This window comes from Carassius auratus, unplaced genomic scaffold, assembly GCF_003368295.1.
Source record: "Carassius auratus strain Wakin unplaced genomic scaffold, ASM336829v1 scaf_tig00214549, whole genome shotgun sequence".
NCBI lineage: Eukaryota > Metazoa > Chordata > Actinopteri > Cypriniformes > Cyprinidae > Carassius > Carassius auratus.
In genome coordinates, this window is record NW_020527704.1 from 13,591 (window position 1) to 21,847 (window position 8,257).

Below are 8,257 nucleotides of genomic sequence, written 5' to 3' on the forward strand. Positions count from 1 at the left end.
TAACGACGTGGAGCAGCTGCTGCGGACGCATGCGCATTGCCTCTCCCCATCTCCTGTTTCAGGTCTAGCGAGCTAACGGGGTGGCACATATGGCCATCGGCTTGGTTGAGGGTTTTTTCTTTTTTTGTAGTTTCCTTTGTTTACCTCAGTTCCTCCAGTATGCGGTTAAAACGCTCTCGCTGACTAAGCTCGTTCACATCTTCTCGTCGCGCGCCTCTCACCTTGATGAGAAGTCAGAAGAATGATCTCATCCCTGTCTAGAGGAAATCTGCTTGACGTGCTGCAGGAGGGTCCTAATGAGGTACTGAACTCCTAAACCCTCATGTTTGTTTACGCGTGCATTCGTTTCATCTGCTCATTTAGGTTCTGAGGCTCACTATAAAGTTAAAAGCAGTAGCTGTCGCAACTTAGGCGTTTTACGCAAGAAACTCCAACGAGTGCGATGACATTGTATTGTTTACACCTTTTGTGAACCGTTACTGAAGAACAACAGTTAACCAGGTTCTTTTGATTCTTCTTTGACATGCACTGGATCCATTTCATCGTACAAGTTATTTTACAATGTTTGCATTCTGCATTTATATAGGCTATTTAAATCAAATGCAAAATGTAGAGTATTGTATAATTGTATAAATGCGTTTTCGTAAGAATTATAGTTGCAGAAATGGTTTGAAAGTAACGTTTTGCATAAAGTTATGAATATGAAAATGTTTTACATATACTATTGTCAATACTGAATCTGTTTGATTGGAGTGAAAGTCTATAAGACTTGCAAACAGTGAAGGAAAGTCCTGACAGCTGTTAAGTAAAAGGAGACACAATCCTGTTTAACACCACAGAAATATAAATATACGTACAGTGCCCTCCGTAAGTATTGGAACAGTAAAGACAAAATTGCTTTATTTGCTGAGGAGTCAAGACATTTGCAAATATGATTAAAAGATGAATATGCGACAAAACTACAGAATGTCACATTTTATTATTAGGTTTTTGGAAATATGAAGGACAGCACTTTTAGAGTTCATCACACTATTTTATGTTAGCAAAAGTATTGGAACAGATGAATTTATGGTAGATATAAAAGATTAAAAGCTAATATTTAGTTGCAGATCCCTTGCATGTAATCAGAGCAGTTTGCAACCGGAAGACATCACCAGACTTTTGGTCTTACGCTTTGAAATGCTTTTCCCCAGCCTTTAATGCAGCCAGTTCCAACTGTTGCTTGTTTTGGGGAGTTTCTGTCTTTAGTCTCTTCTTCAGCTGGTAAAATTAATGTTCAATCAGATTTCAATCTGGAGATTGATTTGAGCAATCCTGATCCAAAATGAAGTGCTTTCTAATGAGTTTGGTGGTATTTTCTTGAATATTGGTAGCCAAGATGATTTTGTACCCTTCCAAATTCATTCTACTATTGCCATCATACATTAAGTCATCATTAAAGTGAAGAGGTCGTGTTCTAGAGACAGCCATGCATGCCCATGCCATGACACCACCTCCACCATGCTTTACAGATGAGGTTGTATGCTTAGAATCATTTGCAGTTTCCTTTTTACTCCACACTTTTGCTTTCCAATAACATAGATAAAGGTTAATCTTTGTCCATCAGTCCCTCAGTTCCAAAACTCATTCTAATTTCAGTTGTTTGTTAGCAGTAAAATGCCATCAACATTCCAAACAGAGAAAATGATGAATGATGAAAATGAAATGAAGTCTTGACAACTGTAAAACATTGTGATACACAGTCCTACTAATGCAATTATTTTTATATATATATATATTTCTGTGAGCTGCTAACCTTGACTATTTTTGGGGAGCATGCTAGGCTTTTGAGTCAGACATTGTGCTATACATGTTGTCAGCTATGCTTTCTTTGACGTATAGTGCTGGATTAGTTTATATTTTCATTTGAACAACACAATAGTCTTTTAACTCACATATCATTTATATGCAGATACTACCATAAGATAACTGTTAAAGCCCTTTTAACTTGTGGAGATAACAATATCATGCTTTTATAAATGGCGCTAAGTGTGGGAGGAGGTGTTCATCATATTATGCCTTTTCTGTAACCATGTGCACTATCAGCAGACATTCCCTACTGATGTTACCTATAAGTATATAAGAGTGCTTCTACATCTGTCTGCCCTCAGGATGTAACTATTAAGATGTCAAGCGCTCATTGATTTTTTTGTTATGAATCCCAGCTGTCTCAATCCCTGCGAAGGACTTTTTCTATCTTCCAGTTTTACGGCACAGTTAGCATCTTGTGCTAAAAGCTCTCAGTGTTAGCAGGTCTCACTGGGAAGCCTGTCACTCTGGACCACTGTTAGATTGTAGTGAGACAGATTTGCTTCAGACAGAGCTTGCATTGTGTTAGTCAGCCCACCATGTGGCAAATCAATAAATGCTTCTGTGTGTATGAGGAGTCCTCGTGAAAAAAATGCAGAGCTCATTTTGTTTTCTTTATTTTGGTGTGCATGTGTTGTTCTTGACTGTGCACGTGTTGGCATAAGATGTGAACTGGACGTTGTTTGGGAGATTGAGGCCCAGGAAAGATTTTCCCCACAGTCTTCCAGATTGATAGGAGAGTGTGTTTTGTAAAGGTGTGACACTACACGTCATGCATGTTCAATTTCAGTCATGCACTACCATTCAAATGTTTGGGGTCTGTAAGGTATTTTAATGCTTTCGAAAGAAGTGTTCTATTATTTTATGCTGATGTAGTGCTCAAGAAACATGCTTATTATTATCAATGTTGTTGTGCTGCTTAATATTTTTGTGGAAGCTGTAATGCATGATATATTTGAAGAAAAGGAAGTGGAAAAGAACAACATTTATTTGAAACCAAACTCTTTTACTTTTGATCAAATTAATGCATCTGTGCTGAATAAAACGCGAATCTTTCAGAAATCTAAATCTTAGTGATCTTTTTAAATAGATCTGTTTAATAAGTAGTTTGTTTTAAAAAGAAAAGCTCAGAATACCCCAGAGCCATCGTATGGCTTTAGAAGACAAAAAATGTAGTGAACAAGTCATAGGGACAACATTTATGATTCTTTTTTAGTGCTTTGTGTCAGTTATTGTACTTGTTTAGTTTAAATGTTATTTTTCTGCAGCCATCTCACATTCTTCAGCATTTAAGAAAAATAAAAATTGCACATCGCAGCACATTTGCCAAAGGGTAGAACTGCGGCAAACCTCCCTGCAGTCTCTATGTGTTCCTACATGTATTTGCTGAAGAGGAAGCGTGAATGTGGGGAGTTAAGCTGTCCTTTTGTGACATGGCAGAGAAAGTGCAAGTCAGACTAATCCACGCCATTGAACCCGGGTGATGCTGACCGGCCGGGGTGAATGAGGAGGGACTTGTTCTGTCAAAGCAGGTGCATCTTGAGCATTGAGGCATACATTTATTTTGACAATAGGTATCCTAGTTGGAATCAACACAGGCATATTCTGCATAACCTTTCCACCGGGACCATCTGCAGTAAAACTGTCTTTCCGGGGAAGAATGCAGTTTAACTGCACTTCAAGTTATTGGCTCCATTGAGACTTGTGATTTGTGCTTAAGCTGTATGACAGCCTTAGTAAAGTAACCCAATACTATTACTGTAGTGTAGATGAGGTTTTGTTTAAATTATAAAAATGACCCTTTTGGAAGCATCAGTAATTCCAGGAAAAAGATGAAAGTAGCAGCTATATAATGTCCAACTAGTTGCAAATTTTCTATAAATGCATATATACAAACTCACACACACAGATGCACACACAGTCCTGCTCAAAAGTTTCATGTCAGTGAGATTTTTAAATACTTTTACCCAGCAAGGATGCATTCATTTGATCAAAAGTGAGCATAACGACTTCGGTTTAATGTTCAAAGAATCATGAAATAAATTAATTACAGTTTCTAGATGAATATTAAAGGGGTCATTTGACGTTGCTAAAAAGAACATTATTTTGTGTATTTGGTTTAATGCAATGCGTTTATGCAGTTTAAGGTTAAAAAAAACATTCTTTTTCATATACATTATTATGTACATTAATACATTGCCCCTCTATGCCCCGTCATTCAATTTGAAGTTCATCTTCTTGAAACGCGAGGTGTGCTCTGATTGGCCAGCTATCCAGTGCATTTTGATTGGCTGAATACCTAAGCATGTGACGGAAATGTTACACCTCTTACCATACTGTGATCCCCTCCGGCGCCACAACACATTAAAAACGAGGCATTTGTTGCATCCAGTGGGAAATAAATTTATTTTTTATACCTTGCATATCACGCTGTGTAAACATAAAACCATTTGTCTGCATTTGTGATCGTAGAAACAACAAACAAGTGCTACTCTACACTGCTCAGTCACGTCTGAAGCATCAGTGACAAATTCTTTAAATATGAAAACATACTTACAGGTTGTGAGTCAGAAGAACCCGGCATTCTAGGTTCAGGAAACAGTCCTCTGTTAAATGTGTTGCACACAAACACAGATATTTGGTTTGGCAAATCAGAATATTAGAATGATTTCTGAGTGATCATTTGACATTGAAGAATGGAGTAATGACTGCTAAAAATTCAGCTTTGCAATCATAGAAATAAATGACATTTGAAAATATATTCAAATAAAAACGTTATTTTAAATTGCAAGATTTCACTGCATTTGCTTTATAATTGTAACGCTATAAACCGGAACCAGCAGACATTTAAATAAAACTTTGATGATCAAATAGACACAAAAACAAGACAGCCCCTCACGGACGACTGCCGCGTTCAAGCAAAACCAGTACACAAAATAATATCCAGGCCTGGTCCTCTCTCGTCCTTCACTGTCGTAACTCCTCTTTTGTATCCTTCCGGAGCTCCTCCGTGGGACTCGAGACTGGTGAGTGGTGCAGGTGCCGCTCATTTCCTTTCCAATTGATCCGTTCCCACAGCTCTCAGCCCCGCACCACTCGTCACAATAATGTTCCTGTATTTTTTGTTGTATTTTTGGCCAAATAAATGCAGCCATGAAATATAGCAGTCAAATAACAATAATATATTTGAAAGCAGAAAGATCAGAAGTACAATCTGTTCTTAAGCTGTTAGACTATAACCAAATTTGCACTTACCTTTATGAAATGTTTGTCTTTCTAGCAGCAACTGGCTGCCTATGTGTCTTGGGTTAATGCACAGCTGAGAAAGAAGCCTGAACTGAAACCTGTGAGTGATCTACGACAGGATCTCAGAGATGGTGTGATTCTAGCACACCTCATTGAGATAGTGGGTAAGCCCGTACATCATATTATTTTTGTTGCAGCACTTTATAATAAGCCTTTGTATCTAGATGTGTTTTATATATTTTGCAAGCTGGCGAGCTGCTGGATGGCATTCATTATGTGCCACATGACGACCAGGAGAAGAAGCAGAATGTGGAAAAGGGTTCTGCAGTTTGTGTCATCCAAACGGATCAGAATGCCTCAAACGTCTGCCAGGGGTGAGTTACAAAGCAGGCTTTAATCCCGTTTATGCTGATAAAACTACTTTGCTAAGATCTACTCTTTCTCTCTGTACTCAAAGACATTGTGGAAGGAAACCTCAAATCCGCCATGAGGCTCATCCTCGCTCTAGCTGCACATTTTAAACCCTCCGCATCAGCCAGTCACAGAGCTGGAGCTGGCGTAGGGAGGAGTTCCACTGGCTCCTCGGCCAATCACAGACCGTCATTCCACCATGGCCATGGCCCAGAATGCAGCAGCAGCACTAGCAGCAGCCAGGCAGGATGCCTCTCGCCCTGGCCGCTCTGTTTTTCATCTAAGGCAAGAATGGAGGTACATGCAGCTTCACTTTGCCATTAATCTCCTTTCCTCCTTCAAAAGAGTTTTGTAAATGTTTATTAATTTAAGTAGAACTGCTCCCTTAGAGCAACTGCTTTTAAATCTCATTCTCTTTTTAAGAGGGTTAATTAGCTTTGCTTAAAAGATCCCCAAGGAAAGTTTTGTCATTACTGACCCTCATTTTGATTAGATAACTTTGTGGAATAGGGCTGGAATAGAAGACATTATTCAGTGAAATTCCTGACATCCAACCCAGCTCTCATTGGTGCTTTCATGAAAGTTCATGAGAGAAATAACTGTGTCCAGTTTATGAACTAATCGTCTTCTTAGGTTGAATCTTTCTTAAGTTTAATTGATTCAGTTCATAAAACAGTTGAAATGTTATCAGTGAAAACATAAAGTCTGGTTTGTTTGACTTCAAGTATTAGTGCTAGTTGTTCTCCTTTTGTGTTTCAAAGAAGAAATGAAGGCAGTTGTGAGGTTAAATGATGACAAATAAAACGGATGAATCATTGCCCTCTTGCTTGCTGTCAGTTGGAATTGCAGCTCAGGTCAGAGGTAGCATTTGGATTCTCAGATCTCCAAATCTAAACCTTTCATCCACAATTTAAGATTTTGTGCCCACAGCAATAATCTCTACTTTACTCTGTTGGAACCTTTTGAAAAATATTTTATGTAAGCCTGAAACAGCACGGAATGATAAAAATATGTATTCTGAGAGAGTTATTAATCCATTTAGTTTAAACATGAAAAGATCATCCCATCTTTAAAAACAGCTTTTTTATCATTTCTAATCTCTGTATAATTTTTTCTCCTCTTTAGTCGTTGCTGCAGTGCGGAGGAGGACAGTGAGAATTCCTGCAGGAGTGTCCGAGCATTGGTTCAGCAGTATGAGGGGCAGAAAGGGGACATTTGAAGAGGAGACAGGTGCAAGATCTACTGGGTAATTCTGAATATTGATGGGTAAATAGAATGCAGCTTGTCTGTACATTACTTGAAACAGAATTAAGTAATAGTTTGAATATACAGAAGATATTTAAAAAAATTATAAAAAATTGAATTTTTGGAACTAAATTCTTTTGGAAAAGCTCATAAAACTGGAAATGTGAATCACACAATTTACATAATTCTAAGTACTGAAAGAAACAAGATGATGAGAAATTGGACAATTTCAAAATTAATATTTAAAATGCATTTAAAAGTATTTAATCAAAATCACCATTTAAACAAAACATTAGTGAAAATGCATGTAAACAGACAAAAAGATGCTGATGTAGATATAAGCTTGTAAGATGTGAATGTATTCAGCTGTGAATAGTTTGCTTCAGTTTTGCAAAACAGCCCTTGGAACCAATCAACTTGTCATTGCAGGTCATATCTTAGTTACAAAATATACACAAACATGTTATCACAACCCTTTTTCTTCTCTCTCTGCTTTAATGAGAGTAGAACACATAGATAGACTGGAAGAGGCTGTCACAAGGATTTTCTCACTGTTTGTTTTGTAAGGCCTGAGATTTTCCTGCCCACTGGCTTTCTTTAAGGCATCATCATGCTTTGCCACTGAAGAACAGAAAACGTGTGACTGTTCTTTTATGTGAGGCATCAGATATGATTTTATTTGTAAGAACCAATTCAGTACTTTGATTATCCAAAGGAACATCATTTGTACACTTAGTCATTAATTCTAGTTCCGTAGATGTCTTGAAATGTCTTTAAAATTATCAAACAGTTATGTAAGAATCCATTCTTGGACGTTTGTCAGGTCAGTGACTTGGACTGAAATTAAGAGGCTTTTGATGAGTGTTAACATGACAGATCTAGAGAGATTACGGCCCTGTATGTTAGGTAAGAGTCATTCACAGTGGTTATAAGGGTCAAGACTCCAGATGAGGATACATTTAGGTCACGCTTAAAGTTAAATGCTTTTAAAAATTGTTACAATTTTTATTGACCATTTAATGTATAGACTGTAAGGAGAACAATTGAAGATCTCACTATAGTGATTCTCAGCAGATTGTGCTTCATTTTCTCACGAGGTTGGTATTTATGATACCTCTGCAATCCGCCCAGAATAATTTTCTGCCATGATAAATAACATTTTGCTTGCATTGTGCATATGTTATCCACCTTTATTGATTTGCGCAGAGATCATTTTAGATTTCCATTCTGTCAGAGATGTTGCAGGGCTCATTCAAGTTTCAGCCTAGTTCTGTGTCTGCTCTCCTTTCAGTCATTTACAAAATCTACCCCAGTCAATGGAAAATACACTTTTAGAAAACCTATACTTGAATGTTGGGTTTAAAGTACACTAACCCATTTATTCACCAAAGAGGCTTTAATTTGAGTAAAAATTACATTAAAGTGTTCTATGTTGTTACAAAAAATGACTGTTCTCTGGAAATTTCCATTCATCAAATAATCCTAAAAATGTATTGTGGTTGTTCAC

The 8,257-nt window shown here is 37.5% G+C and overlaps 1 pseudogene; it reads left to right on the forward strand.

Moving 5' to 3' along the window:
* Positions 1–6,724, forward strand: LOC113092293 (dixin-like; annotated as a pseudogene).
* The last annotated feature ends 1,533 nt before the right edge of the window (positions 6,725–8,257 follow it).